We start from the raw sequence: 23,643 nt of genomic DNA, 5'->3' as shown, positions 1-23,643 counted from the left end.
AAATGTATACTATCTTCTATGCCCCAAATATACCAAGATTTTAATATAAATTTACTCATATAAAAGTGATTATAGAAATGTGCTATATACTTAGGGGAGTTTGTACAAATGCAAAATATGGAGTGGTCTTTGTTGCCATTTAATATCAAGAAGTTGTTTTCAACAATTACAATTTTGTGGTTTATAATATGGTTTGTAATATTTCCTCAGTAGTTATGCCCAGCTTCTTATAAAAAAAATTAACACCTATCATTATGTGTATTAATTGCTAAAGCTAGGGGCCCATTCCCCATCCTTACCTCGCTTAGCTGCTCAGCAGCATCTGATGTAGGTGGTCACTCCTGCCTCCTGTTCTCCGCTGGCTTCCAGGGCACCACCCTCCGGTTCCTCCCACCTCCCAGTCTCCTTTGCTGGCTCCTCCTCTTCTCAAGCTCTTCATGCCGGAGTGCCCCAAGAGTCAGTGTTTGGCCCTCTTCTACATCTACATCCTCACTCCCTTGATATCTTGTCCAATCGTGTGCCTTTAAGTATCATGTATATGCCAATGACTTCCAAACAAGGCCAGTGTCATGGATGTGTGATCTGTGCAGTCACATAGGGCCCTAACCTCAGAAGGACCCCATACTTGATTTAATGCTCTCTCACAATCTTGAAATTCTTAATAATTTTTAACAAGGGGTCCTCATTTTATTTTTGCATTGGGCCTTGCAAATTACATGTACAATATAATCTTCTCCAAATTTATATATCCAGGCTAGCCATCTCTCCAGACTTGTATATCTCTACTTGAATGTCTAATCACTAGCTCCAGCTTAATAAGACCAAAACTGAACTCTTGAATTTCCATGCCCAAACCTTCTCTAGTTTGAGCCTCCCCCATTTCAGCTGATAACATCATGTTTTTACTTGCTCAGACTAAACACCTTGGAGTTACCTTTTCTGCCTCTCAAATGTCCCACAACCAACTCATCACCCTCTCATGTTGCCTCTATTTTCAAAGCATATTCAGCATCCTAGTATTCCTCAGCAGCTCCATTGCTACCATCCTGTTCCGAGCCATCATCAACTTTGTCCTGGATCACTGGAATAGCTTCTTATAGGCCTCATGTCTTTTATCCTTGCTCCTTACAGTCTATTCTCAATGTAGAAGACACTGTGGCCTTTTTGAAACATAAACCAGATGGTGTCACTCTGATCAAAACCTTCCAATGCTTTCCTTTTTCACCCAGAATAAAAAATCCAAGTTCCTTCAGAATTTCGTTCCGCTACCACCACCACCCGCCCTGCTCTCTGACCCCCTCTGCTACTCCTTCCACTGCCTGCACTCCAGCCACCCTGGCTCCCATGCTTGCCCTTGAAGATGCCAGGCCTGTCCTCATCTCAGGGGCTTCTGCACGGGCTCTTTCCTCTGCCAGGAAGGTTCTTTCCCTGATAACTTCACAGCCATTATGTCCTTCAAACCTTCTCAGACTCCAACTACTTCTTGAGACTCACTTCAAACACTCTAATATTGCAATCTACCCAGTTCTAGCACTCAATATCCTGTTTTCCCATTTTTTTCTATAGCACACATAACCTTCTAATATATTATACAATATTATATACTATAATATGTATATATAATATACACTATATACACACTATATAGTGTTTTATATTTATTTATTTATTTAAATTTATTATTCATTGTCTCCCCTTTCTAAAATATAAATTCCACCACAGGGATATTTACTAAGAAGAGTACCTGGCATGGACATGTAGCAAGCACTCAACAAATATTTGTTATTAAATGAACAACATATAATACAACTTGTATTTATTATGGAAGAACTCTAAGCATGAGATTTAATTAATAAGTACTTTAATTGTTCGGTCATTTGTGCAGAGCCCCGGGTGATCAGCTTAAACTCCCTTCCCAATATTTAACATGATAATAAGACAGACACTTTTCTCTAACTGTTCTTCATTCAACTGTTTATCATTCAGACAAATACTGTTCCCCTCAACTGTTCACTATTCAGATAAACAAATGGTATTACTCTGACGAAGAGAGCAGTGGAAGTGAGTGGGTCAAGAATAAATCACATTAAGTGGGATGCTCAAAGACTGTATGCTATAATTATGCTGATTTAATAGCATCTTATACAGAAAAGGAATTTTGCAGTAACAAAGTATGTATAACATAACCTCTTTAAGTTCCAACTACAAATAAACTACTTAGAAATCAACAGATGCTGGTACTCTGAGAACTGGAAATAATTTTTGCTGATGAGTAGTAAGGCAGTAATTTCACATTGGGATGTAAACGAAAGATATCTCTTTCCCCAAATTTAATACTTGCCATGTTTTCCTTGGTGGTTGTAAAGCCAGTGGTCACGGCCACCATCACAGCCACCTGGCCCGTGCAGGTTCGCATTTGATTTAGACAGAGGGTAATGAAACAATAGAGCCAAGAACTGATGGGCCATTAGCTTTAATCCTAGCTTGCACCTGGCAGGCGAGAAATACACACAGTAGGAAAACACTTCCCTTTCCATTCAGGGCTCCCAAAGCCCCTGACTTATCCAAGTTTCCTAGAATCAAAGGTTTCTACCTCACCAGCCTTATTCACCTCTGTTCCCCATCTCCTTCTCTCTGCACAAACTCTACACAAACTGGCTTCTCCTTCAGCACTCCACCATCTTGGCTGCTTCTCCTTTCCTCCATGTGGCCTTTCTCTGCTCTCCTCCAGCATGGGCTCCTCTGCCTCATTTTATAATATAGAAATCAAAACCTTTAATCCAGTATACAAACAAGAAAGTCTCTGATATAAAGCCACTTATCTGAGGCATAATGGGATTCCTCATGAGAGTGCACATCCCACATCATGCAACAGTCAAGGGTGTGGGGAAAATCTTAGTCTTAAAACTAAGCCTTAGGTTATAATGACCCTGCGTGCTTACAGCCTGTCCCCCACACCCAATGCAAACTATAAGCAAGCAAACATATACATCACATTTACAAACTTATTTGACCAACTGTGGTGAGTGGGAGAAACTAAATATTTTCTCTTATTTAAAATAAATTTTAGAGCTGATGCCTTTGGTGCTTTCAAAAGCTACAAAGACAGGTCGCATGATTGGGCCTGATGTTACAATGAGAAGAATGCAAATGAGCAAAGAATAATCCACCTCTTTAAAAACTAGAAATGTATGTCAGACCAAGGGCAGGCCTAGAAATTCTTTCCTGTCCTAGGAGGAGGACATGTTAGAATAAAAGGATCAATGTAGGATTTTATTTCTGTCTCCAATTTAATGGGATTTCAAAAAATATTATTAAGTATTTGTGTGGTTGGCTATGAAAACTTATTAGGAAAGGTTAACAGATTTAGGATTATCCCTCTGGGGAAGAGAAGAGGAAATGTCTTATCTTTAATTGTAGCTCTTAGATAGATTCCTTTTTATAGCATTGTACAATTTTCATATTGCTTTGATATATATTATCTCATTTTGATCATGATTGAGCTGTTTGCCAAACAGGTTAGATAATAAGAAAATAAAAATGAGTTTTTCCATTTTAAACAAAATTTAAACACATTTTTTAAAGACTTTATTTATTCAATTTTCAGAGAGGAGAAAGAGAGGGAGAGAAGGGGGAGGAGCAGGAAGCATCAGCTCCCATATATGCCTCGACCAGGTGAGCCCAGGGTTTCAAACTGGCAACCTCAGTGTTCCAGGTCAACGCTTTATCCCACTGCGCCACCACAGGTCAGGCTAAACACATTTTTGTTTAATGATATTTGTAAGTAAAAACTTCAGATATATTAAATTATATAAATTTAAAATTATAATTAATATAGAGACTATAGCTTTTTATTACGTAGCACAGATGGATCTCAATTATAGACATGGTTTAAGTTAAAGAAAAATAAGACAGAGCTGGCTGACTGGCTGTGCCTTGGTGAAGCAGTCTGTCCCTGGAAATGTCCACAACTTCATGTTGTCCTATATACAGAGTTAATCCAGCTCTCAGTGCCTTCTTCATACTAAACAAACACTCAACAAGGCTGAAAGGAGTAGTCTCCCAGTGTTATTAATAATTACTTCCAGTTTCATAAATATTCAAGGCTTTGATGTAAGAAGAAGATTTCAGTGAAGTATCATTGAGTCTGCACAACCTCTTCAGGAGAGCAAATTCACAGTTTCTCTGGGACAGAATCACAGACGATTTTATGAGAGAACTGCAACTTTAAAAAATCATTGCTGGTCCTGGTCGATTGCTATGATTAGGATAGAGCATTGACCAAGCATATGAATGTCCCACGTTCAATTTTTTTATCAGGGCACACAGAAAAGTAACCATCTGCTTCTCTCCCTCTCCCCTCCCCCTCCACCCCCACAGCCAGTGGCTCAATTGGTTTGAACATGGCCCCGGGTGCTGAGGATAGCTTGGTTGGTCCCTGTGACAGCTTCAGGCACTAAAAATAGCTCAGTACACAAGCATTGGTCCCAGATGGGTTTGCCAAGTGGATCCTGGTCAGAGCACATGCAGGACGCTGCCACACTATCCTCCCTCCTCTCATCTAAAAAAAAAAATACAACAACAGCAGCATTGCTATACCAAAGGGTATGGATAATACCAGAATTAAGGTATTTGATTCAAATAATAACTAAATACTGGAATTTTCTTTTTTGAAGCTTTTTAATTTATAAAATAAAAATATGAGGCTAAGTATCTCATATATTTTACTTATTTTATTTTATTTTTCTTAAGAGAGAAGCAAGGAGGCAGAGAGACAACTTGCACATGTCCCCGACTGGGCCCATCTGGGATGGTTGCTCGGTTGTCCAGCAACCAAGCTATTTAGCAAGGCTATGGAGCCATCCTCAGCACCTGGGGCCAACTTGCTCCAACCGAGCCATGGCTGCAGGAGGCGAAGAGAGAGATAGAAAGTGAGAAGGGAGAAGGGGAGGGAAAATGGTAGAGAAGCAGATGGTCACTTCTCCTGTGTGCCCTGGCCGGGAATCAAACCCAGGACTTCCACACACTGGGCTGATGCTCTACCACTGAGATAGCCAGCCAGGGCCAAGAATATATTTTTAATAACAATTTTTTCCATGGGTAGCAATCTTTTTATTGATAGCAAGCTATGGTTCTTTTTCCTTCAACAGAAATTATTTCCAGTACTCCTTTGCCTTCTTAATTTTCATGATGGGATTCCAATGCAAAAAGTTTCTTAAGAATTAGTTTCAATACTGGCTATTTTATTTGTTCAGGAGTTCTTGAAACTCAAGTATTATTCTACTAATAGTAGTTTTTCTTTTCAATTGTCATTAACTCTTTCTTTTGGGAATTATGGAGATATAGAAGGATTTTATTGACACAAGTAAAACACAATTTGATTATAGAAATTGTTATGCAGTTTATCAATGATTCAAATTTCAAAATATTTTAGAATAATGATTTTATTCCAACCAAAAATAGTTTTTCTGGTACCTTAAAATATCACACTAATGGAACACTAGAATTTTTTTTAAAATGTTATTGCACTTAGTAACTTAAAAGTTAAATATAATCTATATAATTCAGACTTGTAATTCAGTCTTGGCATTTAAAAAATCACAAATCCAGCAAACTGAAGTAATTAAAATAAAAATTCAAATCTTGCTATACCCTCTATTAAAATCACCAAGAATAAACACTTATTTAAAACTTCATAAAAATCCCCTTTCTTTATCCCTATTGCCTGGAACACATCTGGAAGCTACTCAAAAGTCTTTCTTCCCTGCTCATCCCCCAAATTTCCAGAATCTTCACTTGAACCTATTGTAAAGTATTGTACTTTAATCCACAGGTTACACAGAGACACCAAGTCCAAATGAAATTTTGAGTTTATTAATTAGCCGGCTAGCTACACGGGGCACAATCCCAAATCATGTAGAAGTCCCTACAATTTTGTGGTTGATTTTATAGACCAAATCACATACTGGTTGGAGTGGGTAAGGTGGGGCTCGTGATCCCTTTGTCTAGTATACATCACTCTCATGACTTTAGGATGGGAAGGTGAGTCAGAGTGTAGGAATTCTTTTTTGTTTGTTTGTTTTTTGTTTTGTTTTTACAGAGACAGAGTCAGAGAGAGGGATAGTTAGGGACAGACAGATGGGAATGGAGAGAGATGAGAAGCATCAATCATTAGTTTTTTGTTGCGACATCTTAGTTGTTCATTGATTGCTTTCTCATATGTGCCTTGACTGCGGGCCTTCGGCAGACCGAGTAACCCCTTGCTCAAGCCAGCGACCTTGGGTCCAAGCTGGTGAGCCTTGCTCAAACCAGATGATCCTGTGCTCAAGCTGGCAACCTCGGGGTCTCGAACTTGGGTCTTCCGCATCCCAGTCCGATGCTCTATCCACTGCGCCACCACCTGGTCAGGCAGGAATTCTTAATTAAGGTACATAAACATTCTTTTCTAAAGGCTTTTATAAAAAAAGAAGTGGCCCTGGCCGGTTGGCTCAGCAGTAGAGCGTCGGCCTGGCGTGTGGGGGACCCGGGTTCGATTCCCGGCCAGGGCACATAGGAGAAGCGCCCATTTGCTTCTCCACCTCCCTCCCCTCCTTCCTCTCTGTCTCTCTCTTCCCCTCCTGCAGCCAAGGCTCCATTGGAGCAAAGATGGCCCGGGTGCTGGGGATGACTCCTTGGCCTCTGCCCCAGGCGCTAGAGTGGCTCTGGTCACAACAGAGCGACGCCCCAGAGGGGCAGAGCATCACCCCCTGGTGGGCAGAGCGTCGCCCCTGGTGGGCGTGCCGGGTGGATCCCCGTCAGGCGCATGTGGGAGTCTGTCTGACTGTCTCTCCCCGTTTCCAGCTTCAGGAAAAAAAAAAAAAAAAAAAAAAAAGAAGTGGCCTGACCAGGAGGTGGTGCAGTGGATAGAGCGTCAGACTGGGATGTGGAGAACCCAGGTTCAAGACCCCGAGGTTGCCAGCTTGAGCGCAGACTCATCTGGTTTGAGCAAAAAGCTTACCAGCTTGGACCCAAGGTCGCTGGCTTGAGCAAGGGGCTACTCAGTCTGCCGTAGCCCCACAGTCAAGGCACATATGAGAAAGCAATCAATGAACAACTAAGGTGTCGCAACGAAAAACTGATTGATGCTTCTCATCTCTCTCTGTTCCCGTCTGTCTGTCCCTATCTATCCCTCTCTCTGACTCTCCCTGTCTCTGTAAAAAAAAAAAAAAGGAGAGAGAGAATTGAAGGGATTCTCAGATAAGTTCCATCTTCCTTGCTCTGTAGTTAAATTATGACTTAGCTGACCCAGTTGCCCTTGCAAGCCCTTCCTCCTGCATTCTTCTCCTTCCTTTCTCCACAGAAAGGAGAGGGCAAGAGGCCTGACCTTTTCTCTTTAAAATGGCATTGCTAATACTAAGTTTTTACAGTTCCTTGGCACCTTATCACAAACCCACTCACTATGAACTCATTTTTCATTACTATTCATCTTCCAGAATTACCATTGTTGTGTTTTTTTTTAAAGATTTTATTATTCATTATAGAGAGGGGAGAGAGAGGGGGGAGGAGCAGGAAGCATCAACTCCCATATGTGCCTTGACCAGGCAAGCCCAGGGTTTTGAACCGGCAACCTCAGCGTTTCCAGGATGATGCTTTATCCACTGCGCCACCACAGGTCAGGCACCATTGGGTTTTTTTACTTGTAACATTCTACTTTCCCCATAAAAGTCTCCCTATGTCCTTAGGTTAAAGGTGAAATGGGAGGTAAGGGACTTGAAGTAGACCATATATTCTTCCAAGGAGCATGACTACAATGAGAAGGAAGAAGACAGGAGAAGGAGCTTGAAGAGGACACACTATTGAAGGAGGGATTACTTTTTTGCATTCTTTATTATTATTATTATTATTTATTTATTTTAGGTGAGAGGAAGGGAGATAGTGAGGCAGACTCCCGCATGTGCCCTGACTGGAATCCACCTGGCAATCCCATCAGGGGCCAATGCTCCAGTACTGAGCTATTTTTAGTATCTGAGGCTGATGCACTCCAACAGAGCTATCCTCAACACCCGGGGCCTTGCTTAAACCAATCAAGCCACTAGCTGCGGGAGAGGAAGAGGGAGAGAAGGAAGAGAGGGGGTGGGGAGAAGCAGATGGTCGCTTCTCTTGTGTGCCTTGACCAGAAATTGAACCTGGGACATCCATATGCCAGGTCAATCCTCTATCCACTAAGCCACCATCCAGAGCCTTGCACTGTTTTTGAATTGAGAAACATTAAGATGTTTATAGGCCATGCAAGAAGAGCCAAATGGAAAGGGAGACATTAAAAATACAGAAAAGATGGAATAGAATAACCCAAAATTAAGGCTCCAGGCTTTTGTACATGCTATCTCTCTCTTGCCAGAGACTGCCTTCCATTTATTGCATCTATGCCATCTACCACTTATTCTTCAGGCTTCAATTCAGAAATCAGGCCCTAGAGAAAGTCTTACAGAATCCCCATTCTGTGTTTCCATAGTTTTGGAGGCTCAGCCCTTGTCAGCTGTATTTAATGGCCTTGTGGACTTGTCAGACTCCCTCACTAAAAACCAGGTCTAGTTAATCCTTGTAACCCCAACCTCAGGCAGAGGATCTGGTGCACAAATCAGTAGGTTTTTAAATTTTAACATTTGCTGAATAAATGTTTTAAAGGGAGGGAGAGGTGGCCATGTAATCATAATAGGATGGGCTCTCCTTATTCTTGAAGGAAAATACTTAAAACTATCATTTTAGTGGTCTTGGCTTAACTAAGGTAAGAACCCTTTATTAAACCTGAAGGCCCAAAGAGGAAATACAAAAAGGAACTAAATACACTACAGTTTAAAATGATTGACTCCAAGGGCGGTGCTCTGTGGGAGGCAGATCATTCCAAATCCCATGTCATCAGAAAATGCTCTCCCTCTTTTATTTTTTTAATTTATTTATTCATTTTAGAGAAGAGAGAGAGAGAGAGAGAGAAAGAAGGGGGGAGGAACAGGAAGCATCAACTCCCACATGTGCCTTGACCAGGCAAGCCCAGGGTTTTGAACCAGCAACCTCAGTGTTCCAGGTCGACGCTTTATCCACTGCACCACCACAGGTCAGGCTGCTCTCCCTCTTTATGGCTTCAGATTTGCCATTCCAGAGAATTATTGTTTCTTTTGAGCAATATGTTATTTTTTTATAAGACTAATTTATTTTATTTTATTTTTTACAGAGACAGTGAGAGGGATAGATAGGGACAGACAGGAACAGAGAGAGATGAGAAGCATCAATCATCAGTTTTTCGTTGCGACACCTTAGTTGTTCATTGATTGCTTTCTCATATGTGCCTTGACCGTGGGCCTTCAGCAGACCTAGTAACACCTTGCTCAAGCCAGCAACCTTGGGTCCAAGCTGGTGAGCTTTGCTCAAACCAGATGAGCCCGCGCTCAAGCTGGTGACCTCGGGGTCTCGAACCTGGGTCCTCCACATCCCAGTCTGATGCTCTATCCACTGCGCCACTGCCTGGTCAGGCAACATGTCATTTAATATAACATTTATCTCACAGTTCATGTGGTCAGAATCAGAGTAATGGGTGGGATAAGAAAGTACTAAATTGAATTAAGTCATGGAGAAAAAGTCTTACCTTTGTTTCCAATATTTAATTTTATTTACTATTAAATTAGAAATATTACATGGAGATGGATTATAGAACAGTTCAAATATGTGAAAATCAGGGCTTAATACTATTTATAAATACTATTGTATTAGTAAGAACTTGTCAGCCAAAAAAAAAAAAAAGAACTTGCCAGCCAAAGTTGTGAGTGACAGAACTCTACCTTGAAATGGATTGAGAAGACGAATTATTGGAGGATGCTGGGATAGCTCAAAGAGTTAAAGAAAAAGCTACAGGAAACAGTCAGTTTCAGGGACCTCAGGGAAATAAATAGGATTTTTTTGCTATTAACTGTTTCTCCCCACACACCCCCAACACCTCATTTCTCATCTCCCAGCTCCATTTTGTTTCCGTTTACCTTCATTCTCTATTACTGCAAACTGCTACTTCTAGACAGGAACTTCCTCTAAGCTTTACTAAATAACAAAGAATAACAGATCAGTGATTAACTGGTAGAGCAAGACTTTGGAGAATGAAGGAAGGGTAGGGACAAAGTGGCTGAACTGCTCTTGAAAAGGAAGTAAAACACATCATCTGAGACTAGGAAGAAGTAGAAAGGGGATACTTGCAAATAAATGTGTAGAAAAGGGTGTTTGGGCAGGAAAGGTATTTCATACTTGCAAGCTCTGAGAGCCACAAATTTGGCCTATGCTAAATAAAATGGCATTGTGGTGATAACCAAAAGTAATGGAATTAACCCTGGCCAGTGAGCTCAGTCAGTTAGCAGTGGTAGTCAACCTGGTCCCTACCGCCCACTAGTGGGCATTCCAGCTTTCATGGTGGGCGGTAGCAGAGCAACCAAAATATAAATAAAAAGATAGATTTAACTATAGTAAGTTGTTTTATAAAGAATTATTCTGCCAAACTTAGCGAAAATCCGACATAAAGTACTTGGTAAGTAATTATTATTATATGCTTTAACTTGCCGTAACTCTGCTTTATAAATTTTATAAAGTAAAGTTACTTCCCTACTTTATAAATCACCATTACTGTGGAACCGGTGGGCAGTTAGAAAATTTTACTACTAACAGAGATACAAAAGTGGGTGGTAGGTATAAAAAGGCTGACTACCCCTGAGTTAGAGCATTGTCCCAAAACGCCAAGGGTTGCAGGTTCCATCCTTAATCAGGGCAAATAGGAAGCAACTAATGAATGCAAAACTAAGTGGAACAACAAATGAATGCACCTCTCTCTCTCTCTCTCTCTCTATTCCTCTATCTGTCTCTCTAAAATTAATCAATCAATAAAGAAAAAGTAATGGAATTAGATCAAGATGTAGTTAAAAGACTCTGTAACCAAAAGGAAAGGGGGAATCCAATTTATATCCTAATAACCTTAGGTTCTCTAGAGAACCTGTCTCTTTGTACTGTTATCTTTAGGAATATTTCTATTTAAATAAAGGACCATTCAGGGTGCCATCTCCTTGGTCAGTTTTTATTTCTAATCTATACATTTAATAATAATTATCTGAATAGTTACTATGTGTCATTGACTGTGTTTGTCATTATTTATACATTATTCTGCACATTATATTTAGATTACTATCTCTAATCTTCAAGAAAATATTTTAGGAGCCCCTAATCTCATGAGCAGCATGATTCTCAAACATTTCAAAGTGTTTTCTAGGATTATTTCCATAAATAAATATAATATTTGTTCGTTTCCATTTCAGAGGTTAATACATCTAATCTTATCCCCGAACCTTCAAATTACCACATGATTTGGATTCTAGAGTGTTCCCTATAGACTAATTTTAATGACTGTGTTCTTTAAACACCTTTTTAAATAGGGAAAAAAAATTATGGATTCTATTTTATAATTTTTAAAACTAAGGGAAAAGAAGTGAAACTCCAGACAAGAAAGGGTGAAGTTCATCACAACCAAACCAGTATTACAAGAATTGTTAGAGACTTCTTTAAGAAGAAGAATATAAAAAAAAACATGAATAAGAAAATATCGTCAATAAAACAAACAAAAACCCCCCACTCATATTCTCACTAATAAAGAAAAACACACAAAACTCATTAACTCAAGAAGGGGAAAGAAGGTAAATAAAACCACAGGAGTCTAAGTGAGGAAAGACAAGGCTAAACAATGACATGTAGAAAAGACCCAGAGGTTACTGTGGACTCCAGATTTAGTAACTATGGGCAGTTGTTGTCAAGAAAGCTAATTTCAGGATGGATTAATAAAAATATGATACAAAGGGGTCAAAATATTTCCCATTGATTTTGCACCAATTAGATCTGACCGAGTTAGGGAAGTGTCTTATTTTTAGTACAAACTGGAGCATATTAATAATAAAAAAGATGAAGGATCTGAAAACAGTATCAGTGAAGACATGTCAAATAGGGTTTAGTCTGAAAAAGGAGTGAAAGTGGGTCATGATTGTTGTTTTCAAATACTTAAAGGGCCAGTGTGACAGAACTCTTGCTAGCTGCCTTTCAGTGGTCATTTCTTCCTTCATTTTTAGCAAGGGAACCCTGATTTTTAGCAGAGTATTTTGACATATCCCAGCCTCTTTTGAGGCTAGTGGGCCATGAGACTAAGCTCTGGACATTGTATATTAGCATAAATAGAAGTTCCAGGAAATCTCCTTAAAGAGAAATATGTCTTCTGCCTTTCTTCCTGTGTCCTGCTGCATGGAACGCCATCGTTAAGTAATTCCCACGGCTCTGGGAAGTACTTAAATCATGATGGTAGAACTTTCATGAATATGATTAGTGCTTTATAAAAGAGGTTCCAAGAGATACCTAGCCCCTTCCACCACATAAAGTTATAAGGAAAAGTCTGCGACCTGAAAAAGAGCTCTTACCCAACCATGCTAGGACCCTGATCTTGGACTTCCAGCCTTCAGAATTGTAAGCATAAATTTCTGCTGCTAATAAACCACCTACCTAGACTGTGGTACTTTGTTATAGCAGGCTAAGCAGACTAAGACAGACACACAAATATACATGAATCTTGTATTAACTATTTGCACATTGACTATTTCTCTTAAAATATCAATATTGTTCAGCCTTGGCTTGGTGGCTCAGTGGATGAAGCGTCGTCCTGGTGTGCAGAGGTCACAGGTTCAGTCACCAGTCAGGGTACATAATGCAACCAACAATTGCACAACTAAATGATGCAAGAGAAACAAGTTGATGCTTCTCTCTCTCTCATCCTCTCTCAAATTGTGGAAAATATTTTTAAAAATCAAGACTGTTTTATGTTGACATAAGTAGATATGGTTCATTATTTTTCAAAAGGTCACTTCCAGTCCATTGTGTTGGTGTGTATTGGTGTTAAAGACTAAAAATTAATCACAATAGTAATGTTTAAAAAAAGTTGTAAAAATATTTTAGTACAGAAAAAAATTTTTGAAAACCTAAATATAGAACTCATAAAATGTTTAAATATATTGTTATTAAGAATTGTCAACTAGCCTGACCTGTGGTGGCACAGTGGATAAAGCATCGACCTGGAAATGCTGAGGTCGCCGGTTCGAAACCCTAGGCTTGCCTGGTCAAGGCACATATGGGAGTTGATGCTTCCAGCTCCTCCCCCCTTCTCTCTCTCTGTTTCTCCTCTCTCTCTCTCTCTCTGTCTCTCCCTTTCCTCTCTAAAATGAATAAATAAATAAATAAAAAGAATTGTCAACTAAAAGGTTATTGGCATCAATTCAACATCAAAAGGAATCCCCAATTTGGGGTGAAGTAAACTTTATTCTGTGCAAATATCTCATTTGTGACACAGCTCAATTGTGGTGTGCTGCTGTTAGGTGACCCTAGGGCCAGGCCATTCCCCAGCTACAGCTATTCTGCTCTGCTCTGGTGAGACATCTTCAGAGTTTCAGCTCCAGCCAGGAAAAAGGAATCCTAGGTGGGAAGGGAAAGTGAGCTCCCAGGGGCAAAGAGGAGCTGACTTATAAAGACAGAAGTCCCACCCCTGGTGCCTAGTTGGTCCTTCTTTATGCAGATAAGGACTCGAAGTCCTTACAGTTTGACTGGTGCCTAAAGGCACTGTCTTGATTGCTCAGGTTGGAGCTACTCTGATTGGTCAGTAAAGAAGCTGATGGGGATAGAGTTGAGAAGCTCTGATCCCATGGAGAAAGCCTTAGCTTTATTGGGTGAAAGATCTAAGAACTCAGTAAGGGCTGGCTCTGATGGCAAACAGAGCACAGGCAGGCAGTTCAGTGCAGAGGCTGGTAGGTGCAGGCTTCTCCGTGAAGTGCAGTTTGCATGAGAGGCCCCTGTGTAAAATGACTGCTAGATTGTTTTGTTTTGTTTAATTTGAATTCAGTTAAGCCACCAGGAGCCCTTCTTGGTAGGTATCTTCTCTTTCAGGGTCCACTGTAACTACCATGTACAGAGACCTAGAAAACCTTTATTGTCTCTTTTCCTAAGCACAAAGTTTCAGCTTAAATGTCCACCTAATAAGGGCGGGGGAGAGACTACAGCTGAGCCAGTAACTTCTTGCTCAAGCCAGTGACCTTGGGGTCATGCATTTGGTATTTCACTTTTTAAAATGTTACATATATATATACCCTTGCCTATAATTCTGTAGTTAATTTGCTTCAAAACATTCAGTGTAGTCCCTTGTTTTATTTATTTTTACTTTTTTAGTGAGAGACACAGTGAGACAAAAACAGAAAGAGGGACAGATAGGGACAGACAGACAGGAAGGGAGAGAGATGAAAAGCATCAATTCTTTGTTGCATCACCTTAGTTTTTCACTGATTGCTTTCTCATGTGCCTTGATGGGGGGGGGGGGGACTACAGCTGAGCCAGTAACTTCTTGCTCAAGCCAGTGACCTTGGGGTCATGTCTGTGATCCCACACTCAAGTCAGCTACCACACTCTCAAGCTGGTGAGCCCACGCCCAAATCAGCAACCTCAGGGTTTTCAAACCTGGGCCCTCTGCATCCTAGGCCATTACTTTATCCACTGCACCACCGCCTGGTCAGGCTGTAGTTCCTTGTTTTATTTGCAGTTTCTTACTTCACCCCTCAGTTCACTGCAGTTTGGCTTTTCAGCCCATCACCCCAGTAAAGCTGCTCTTACCAAGATCATTGATGACCTCTTTGTTGCCTAAGCACTGTACATACTCAATCAAGACTTACTTACTTCCCTGCACTTCTCTGCTTCCCTGATCTTCTCCTTGGATCTCTCTATACCAGGGGTCGGGAACCTATGGCTCATGAGCCAGATGTGGCTCTTTTGATGGCTGTATCTGGCTCACAGAGAAATCTTTAATAAAAAAAAATGTTAAAAATATAAAACATTCTCATGTATTACAATCCATTTACTTCCTACCGCTCATGTTCATGGTTGCGGGTTGCTGGAGCCAGTCACAGCTGTCCTCTGGGACAACACCAAATTTTTATTGGATAATGCATAATATACACAGGTCATTGTGAGGTCAGGAAGTAAACTTCCCTCCTTTTAATCAAGTAGCCAGCTAGCTAATTGCAGAAACCCTTTTGATGAAGAAGATGGCTAAAAGAAAAAAAAAGATGGGGAGTATCGTACCTTTCAGCAGGAATGGACAGAGGAATTCGCCTTTGTGGAAAGAGCAGGTTCTGCAGTGTGTCTAATATGCAATGATAAAATTGCATCGATGAAACGGTCAGATACAAAGCGGCACTTCGACAACGCCATACTACATTTGCATCAAAATATCCAGCGGGGGACAGCAGGAAGAAAGCATGTCAAGAACTACTGTGCAGAGTGCAAGCTAGTCAGCAGCAACTCCGTGTTTGGACCCAACAAGGTGACTGCAATTTGGCTAGCTTTGCTGGTGCTTTAGCAATTGTGAGAAACAAAAAGCCATTCACAATGGGGAGTATGCCAAAACATTCATGCTTGATGTTGCCAATGAACTTTTTGAAGACTTTTTGGATAAAGACAAGATAATCAAACGAATAAAAGACATGTCTCTGTCAGCAAGAACTGTTCATGATCGTACCATCATGATGGCAAATCAAGTTGAGGCAACACAGGTGAAGGACATAAATGCAGCATCATTCTTTTCTCTCGCTTTGGATGACTCAACAGAAGTAAGCCATTTATCCCAGTTCAGCGTGATTGCAAGGTATGCTGTCAGTGACACACTACGTGAGGAAAGTCTTGCTGTTTTGCCTATGAAAGAGACAAGAGGGGAGGATTTATTCAAGTCTTTCACTGAGTTAGCTAAAGAAAAATCTACGAATGGATAAAACTTATTTCGGTGTGTACTGATGGTGCTCAGTGCATGGTGGGGAAAAACAGAGGATTTGTAGTGCTTCTTCATGAATGTGAAAAGAGACCCATCCTAAGTTTTCACTGCATCCTACATCAGGCGGCACTTTGTGCTCAGGTGATGTTGCTGGTCATTCGGGTGGTCAACTTGATTGTTGCCCGAGCTTTAAATGATCGCCAGTTTAAAACACTGTTGGATGAAGTTGGGAATAATCATCCTGGTCTGCTTCTGCACAGTAATGTGCGTTAGTTGTCAAGAGGGAAGGTGCTCAGCCGTTTTGCAGCGTGTCTGAGCGAAATCCGAACTTTTCTTGAAATGAAAAACGTTGAGCATCCTGAATTAGCTAACACTGAGTGGTCCTGAAGTTCTACTATCTCGTGGACATGACTGACCATCTGAACCAGCTCAATGTGAAAATACAAGGCGTTGGAAATATAGTCTTATCCCTTCAACAAGCAGTGTTTGCATTTAAAAACAAGCTGGAACTCTTCATCACCAACATTGAAACAGGTTGTTTACTACACTTTGAAAAACTGGGAGAGTTTAAAGATGCATGCACAGCAAGTGACCCTGCTCAACATCTTGATCTCCAGCAGCTAGCGGGCTCCATATCTAATCTCCTGCAGTCATTCAAAGCGTGCTTTGGAGAATTTCGTAAGCGCACTCATCTCTTTAAGTTTATCACCCATCCACACGAGTGTGCAGTGAAGAGTGTTGACCTGAGTTACATCCCTGGTGTCTCCGTCAGAGATTTTGAGCTGAAAGCTGTGAAAGCCTCAGACATGTGGGTAAGTAAGTTCAAGTCACTGAATGAAGATTTGAAAAGACTTGCACGACAGCAAGCAGAGTTGGCAAGCAAACACAAGTGGGGAGAAATGAAAAAACTTTAACCCGTGGACCAGCTGATTGTCAAAACTTGGAACGCGCTTCCCATCACATACCACACACTGTAGCATGTGAGTATTGCTGTACTGACAATAGCCAAACGGCTCTACATATGCACGTGTGCAGTCTTTCTCATATCTAAAGAATGTTAAGACCAACCTACGATCAAGTTTAACGGACGGAAGTCACAATGCCTGCATTAAACTTAACCTCACCATGTATCAACCAGACTACAAAGCCATCAGCAAAACCATGCAGCAGCAGAAGTCGCATTAATGGTAAGAAGTACTTTGTTCATCATTGGTTAGCAATAGCATAACAATGTTATTAAAAAGAATTCAGAGACTTATTGTACTTTAAAAGTGTTGGTCTTACATAAAATGCACACATTTACTTGTATTTAGTGTTAAACATATTGTATGGCTCTCACAGAATTACATTTTAAAATATGTGGCATTCATGACTCTCTCAGCCAAAAAGGTTCCCGACCGCTGCTCTATACTTTTGATTTCAGCAAGTTTACACTCTCCTAGTTCTCTTATTTTGCTATTTTTCCTCAGTTTCTTTTATAGATTCCTTTTCCTCTTACTGGCCCTTCAATACTAGTGTTCCTGTTTTTCATTCTCAGCTCATTATATTTCTCAGTTTACATCTGTTTCCTATGTGATCTATACTGATCACAAAAATTAGAGGATATTTCAAAATGAATATGAAGCGACAAATATCACCTAATTTTTGTGAGCAGTGTAGTTAGGTTTCATGATCTTAGTCAGCTCCCATGAATTGGTAACAGCTCCCTTTCTCCAGTCCTGATATAAATTATATATCCAGCTGAAGCTGGATATCTCCCCATGGAGAAGATAATACATCTAAAAATGAATTCATTCTCCTTGTCCCTCAAATTGGCTAAGTCTTCAGTATTTACCACCTACGTATGACACACTCATCCACCCAGACACCCTAGGAAAAATCCTGGCATTAGTTGAAGATTTTTTTCTTTTCCTTTTTAAGATTTTATCGGTTGATTTCAGAGCAGGGAAGGGCGAAAAGAGTAAGAAGTTTCAACTCGTAGTTGTTTCATTTTAACTGTTCATTGCGTGGCTGTGGTGCCTTGGTTGGGCTAGGTCCAGGGTTTCGGACCAGCAAGGTCAGCATTCCAGGTCAATGTTCTATCCACTGCGCCACCACAGGCAAGATCTGGCATCAGTTTAGACTCCTCCCTTCACTTTTCCTTTCCATATTTACTCAATCCCCAATATTTGCTAATTTTACCTACTAAATGTTTTCCTCTGTCCATTTCTGTCCTTGCTACCACTGCCATAATTTAAGCCATATCATTTCTTGACTACTTAACAGCCTTGTAATTGATTTATTTGCCAAATTCAATTTCTGTCTAAAATACCATTTCAACCAAACCCCTCTTGCTTAGATCCCCCTGGTCGTTTTCCATTATCTATAGCAGTGCCTCTCAAACTTTTTAAAGTGGGGCGCATTTAAAATCCTACAAATAATTGTAGGTGCACTATATATAAATTTCTGAGAAATACGTTATTTATATAATAATTGTCAAATATTAAAGAAAAAAATATAAAGTCCAAGCGTGCTTTTATGGTAAACAAAATTAATACAAAATTAAATTTATTCTGACATTAGAAAAGTTTTGTTACATTTTTTGAGTTATGCTTTTTAGAATTCGTAAAAAAAGAGGGGTTAAAAAAATTAAAAAAAACGACAAAAAGTTATCTTTTTATATGTATAGATATATTCTTAGTAAGATTTAGTAAGTACGGCAGGTCTCAGTGTGAATGTGTTAAGTTTTTTCATTCTTGTGTTTATGAGAAACATGAGCCTGATGTGTCCTAGAGATTTCTTCAATGTTTGGGCATATAGTTGAAAGGCAAACTCTCATTTCCTTGTCAATACATTGAAGAATTCCTCTTTTACTCTTAATTGTGTTGAGGGTAGAAAATCCTAATTCACATAAATAGGATGTTAAAAATTATAGTAAAATGTTCAAAGCTTTTTTAGATATTACCACATATTCTTCTTTTATAGAAATCCAAAAGGCTTCAAGAGACAATTCCTTATGTTTAATCTTCAATCCACAATCAGTGGATATAGCTGCCAGTTCTTCTTCTTCTGTTAATGTTAAACCAAAATCACTTGAAGCTTCCATGAATGGGTCTCTAATCCAATCATACTGTTCAGTGTTAAGTGATGGAACATGCTATAAATTAAATTCTGCCCATCTGCCTTCAAGTCCTATTTTATTTACACTTAACTTTTGCTCACTTCTAGAATCGGATTCTTCAATATCACGCTTCTTTTTGAGAAATCTATCCATTTTATTTGGGTGTATTTACCTAAAAATAATATAATGATATGTTAATAATAAATATAATAATGATGTGTTAACAAAAAGAGCAGTATTTCTGTAATGAAATGATATAATAAAGTAACGATATTTATTTTTATATCTGGGCACATGCTGCAAACCAGAGCAGCTAGTAATTGCAGGTCCCGAGTGGGAACTGTGCAGAATTAAGAAAATATGGGTTGGGAGGGCCCTGTAATTGCTGCTGGTAAGAACAAAGCGCACCCAAAAACCGCATCTTGCTTTATTTATAGGGCAAAGTGAGTCCATTAGCAAATCAGTGGTCTCTGATCTCGTTTCCATGGCAACCCAAGAATTTTACCAAGTGCAGAAAACCCCTACCATACATATCATCTTAACTTTATACCAAAGGATAGAAGAAACTTGCCTCCAGTCTTTCCAGGGAACGTGGGGGGTAGTGTAAACAATCCAGCACCACAGTTTAACAGCCTTTTGCAACCTAGTCAGGCAAGTGAGGTGGGGGGGGGGGGTTTGGACAGACTGTCAGCTTACAGCCAATTCCCCACACCTCTGTCCCCCAACAATCTAAACTCCAAAAACCCTATTGGTTTTTTGGTCCCCAACAGATACATATTTCTCTGGAATACCATAGGGCACACCTGGAAATCTTCTAGGGCACACCAGTGCGCCCTGGTGCACACTTTGAGAACCACTGGGTTAGGGAGTGGCCTGGTTGGGTAGAGAGAAGGAAGTAGCTCTCAAGCCTCAGGACCATCCTCCTACCACTCCCGAGTTTATGTTCAACTTTGGGCTAAGTCCTTACTCACTCTGAACCTTAGCTTGTCTAACTTGAAATTAGGGATAAGAAAACAAAATCTGCCCTGCCTACGTCATAGGTAAGAGTGAAGTCGGTGTCTTGTTAACTTGAAGGCATTGTGCGAGTGTTGTCTGGTGGTTTTCTCTAGAATAGTCTCCTCCGCCTCCCTCTAAGGTGAGAATCAAATAAGATGAAACAATAACGCCAGGCTGATTCAGCTCAGTACCTGGCACATAGAAGGCTGTGAAATTCTGCAGTAGGAGCAAGGGCTTTGGAGACAGACCCACCTATGCTTGCTAGTAGGATGCTCAGAGCAACTAATTCTTTCTGTGCTTCAGTTTACCCTCCTGGAACATGGGAAAGGTAACAGCTTCTACCTCAAATAATTGTACCCAAGAACATGGACACTTAGAGGATACATTGTGTTACAGTATATCTTTATACATTAGTTATTTGCTGCATGAAAATGACTCCAAATGTTAGCTAGCTTACAACAAAGAACTAAAGCCTGACCTGTGGTGGTGCATTGGATCAAGTGTCCACCTAGAATACTGAGGCTGCTAGTTTGAAACCCTGGGCTTGCCCGGTTGAGGCACATATGGGAGAAGCAACTACTACAAGTGGATGCTTCCTGCTCCTCCCCCTTTTCTCTCTAAAATCAATAAATAAAATCTTAAAACAAGAGCATTTATTATCTCACAGTTTCTGAGGCTCAGGAATCTGAGAGTGGCTTAACTGGGTCCTTCTGGCTCAGGGTCTCTCATGAAGTCACAGTAGATCACCTTCTGAGCTCACTCCTGTGACTGTGGACTTCCCCACAGGGCCGCTCACCTCAGGGCTTCTTCCCCTAGAGTAAATTACTTAACCCTTTGAATGCTAGAAAAGGTTTTATGAAGTTCAGCTCTTGCCTGCCTCTCCAGCCTCATTCAGAGTTGACTTCATGCTACAGGAATACAAAACTGTTTCTAGTTTTCCTGACATAACATAATTCAAGATTCTTTGTATTTTTCATACTATTTTCTGCACCTGGAATATTATTTTCCTTTATAACTTCATATTTTTATATCCTGTTTAATATTTGACTACCCAAAGTTATAAAGATAACATGAGTAGGCATCAAGGTTTCTTGTTTTCCACATGGATATTCAACTGACCCACCACCTATTGAAAAAAATTTTTTTTCTGCACATTACTACCATGTCACTTTTGCATAAATAAAACATTCACATAAGCATCTGTTTGGGAACTCTATTGTTTTATTGGCCTACGTTCTAATACCTAGTAGTATAGATCCTACAACTTCATTCTTCCAGATTGTCTTAGCTATTCTAGATCTTTTGAAATTTCCATATAAATTTCACAATCAGCTTGTCAATTTACACACACACAGAGCCTGCTGAGATTCTAATAAGGATTAGACTAAATATACAGATAATTTCGGGAGAACTGACATTTTACATTATTGAGTCTTCCGAACTATGACATCTGTCCAGTTACTTGGGTCTTCACTAATTTCTCTCAATAATAAATATTCGGTACAGAGTTCTTAGACTACACATCTTCCATTAAAAGTTATTCTGAGGTGCAAAGGGCTGGATAGTGCCCCAAAGATGTCAGGTCCTAATCTCTGGAACCTATAAATGTTACCTTACTAGGAAAAAAAGATCTCTGAAGATGTGATTAAGTTATGGATCTTGAAATAAGGAGATAATATTGGATTATCCAGATCGGTCCTAAATGTCAATAGTGTTTTTACATGGTAGAAGAGGGAAATTTGAGACACACACAGAAAAGGTAATGTGAAAATAAAGGCAGGGATTACAGTGATGTGGCTTCAAGCCACGGACTGTCAATAGAAACCAGAAACTGGAAAAGGCAAGGAACAGATACTCTTCTAGAGCCTCTGGAGGGAATATGCCCTGACACCTTGATTTTAGACTCCGGCCTCCAGAACTGTTGAGAGAATAATTTGTTTTTAGCCAGTGTGTTTGCAGTAATCTATTACAGTGGCATCGGAAAGCAATATACTAGGTAAGAGATATTTTTGATGCATTTGTATGTTCTCAATTTTTAAAAATTCACTTTGTTTAATGCTAGTACATAATTGATCTTTATATGCTGACTAAATCCAGTAACTTGCTAAATTCACTTATTAATACTAATAGTTTATAGATTATAATTTTATATAGACTATCATGATTTCTCCAAATAACATATTTCTTTCCAATCCTTATACGTTTTTCCTTGCTTTATTCCAGTCGCTGGGATGTCCAGTACCATAGTGAAATAGTCCTCTTATTTCTTTTGATTTTGGAAGTATAATAATGTATTATCTGTTTGAAATTTAACATACAATGAAAATAGTAAAAAAAAAAAAAAAAAAGAAAAGAAAAATTTAGTAAGAAAACAGCCAAACAAAATAACATCCTTCTAATTGACAAAGGCAAAGGCTTTTCCTTAAACCCTTCCCATGACTGCATCACAGGACATTGTTTATTAACCTTTTCTTTTCCTCTTCCTCATTCAGATTCTTTTCTTTCTTTGGCACCTTATAGATATTCCCAAAATTTTGTCCTTAGGTCATTTCTCTTTCAAAATGGTCCTGTTAATTGTGGGGAAATCATTTTAAGGCTCATTATTATTCTTCAGAACTGGGCCCTGATGCTTTTTATCAGAGGCAAAACAGAAACTTGTTTTCCTTTCTTTTTTAAAAAATGACATAGCCCACGTCCCTCCCAGAGGTTCTTCTCCCATGACTGAAATGCAGTCTGCCTTACTCTGCCCTCTTCCTTACTCAAAAAAAGTGTGGAATCTTTTTAAGTGTTTAACTAATAAAAATAAGTTATAAGCCTGACTAGGCGGTAGTGCAGTGGCCTGGGAGGCTGAGGGCCCACGTTCAAAACTACGAGGTTGTCAGCTTGAGCGTGGGATCACAGACATGACCCCATGGTCACTGGTTTGGGCCCAAAGTCGCTGGCTTGAGCAAAGGGTCACTGGCTCAGCTGGTCAAGGCACATATGAGAAAGCAATCAATGAACAACTAAGGTGCCGCAACAAAGAATTGATGCTTCTCATCTCTCTTTCTTGTTTCTTCCTCTCTTGCTTAAAAAAAAAGTTACAAAAGTCCCCTAATCTTCCAACATTTTGGTGCTTGATCTATATGCAGAAATTCCTTTCTGCAGAAAAGCGGGTGGAAGGTGTTACAAAGTTAGGTAGGTGTCAGAATGCTGCCTGGCCAAGAGGCTTCAGAGTGACATTTCTTCATGAATTCACTCAGTTCAGAGTCTGGCTTTTGTGTTAAAAGATCAGAGTTGCTGATTCATGTTCATCAGAAGTTTGTGTATAAAAACAAAAATACCAATTAACTTACAGTGAGAAACTTAAATTGTCAAGGCCAATGGCTATTCAATCCATTTGGCCAGAAAGTTCTCTCCTTATAAAATATAAGGGAATTAAAATAATATTCATAACTTATTTTGAGAAAAGGAATAGACTAAAAGGTTTAGTTGTATGATTTAAATATTGAATGGAATTCTGTATCAAGCTCTGATAGAGATCTGAAACTGCCTCCAATACCAGTACCAGAACCAGATAGATTTGTACCTGCCCAAGAGACTTTTCCCTTCAGACAAGGCCCCTGCCAAATATTTATATTTACTTCCCAGGCTTTTCTTGGCTCATTTCCTGATTCCTTTGGGTAAAGGCTTGCTCCGGCCAGAGGGGCTTATTTCTGAT

Source organism: Saccopteryx bilineata, chromosome 2 (genome assembly GCF_036850765.1).
Source record: "Saccopteryx bilineata isolate mSacBil1 chromosome 2, mSacBil1_pri_phased_curated, whole genome shotgun sequence".
Classification (NCBI taxonomy): Eukaryota; Metazoa; Chordata; class Mammalia; order Chiroptera; family Emballonuridae; genus Saccopteryx; species Saccopteryx bilineata.
Note: the sequence above shows the minus strand (reverse complement) of the source record.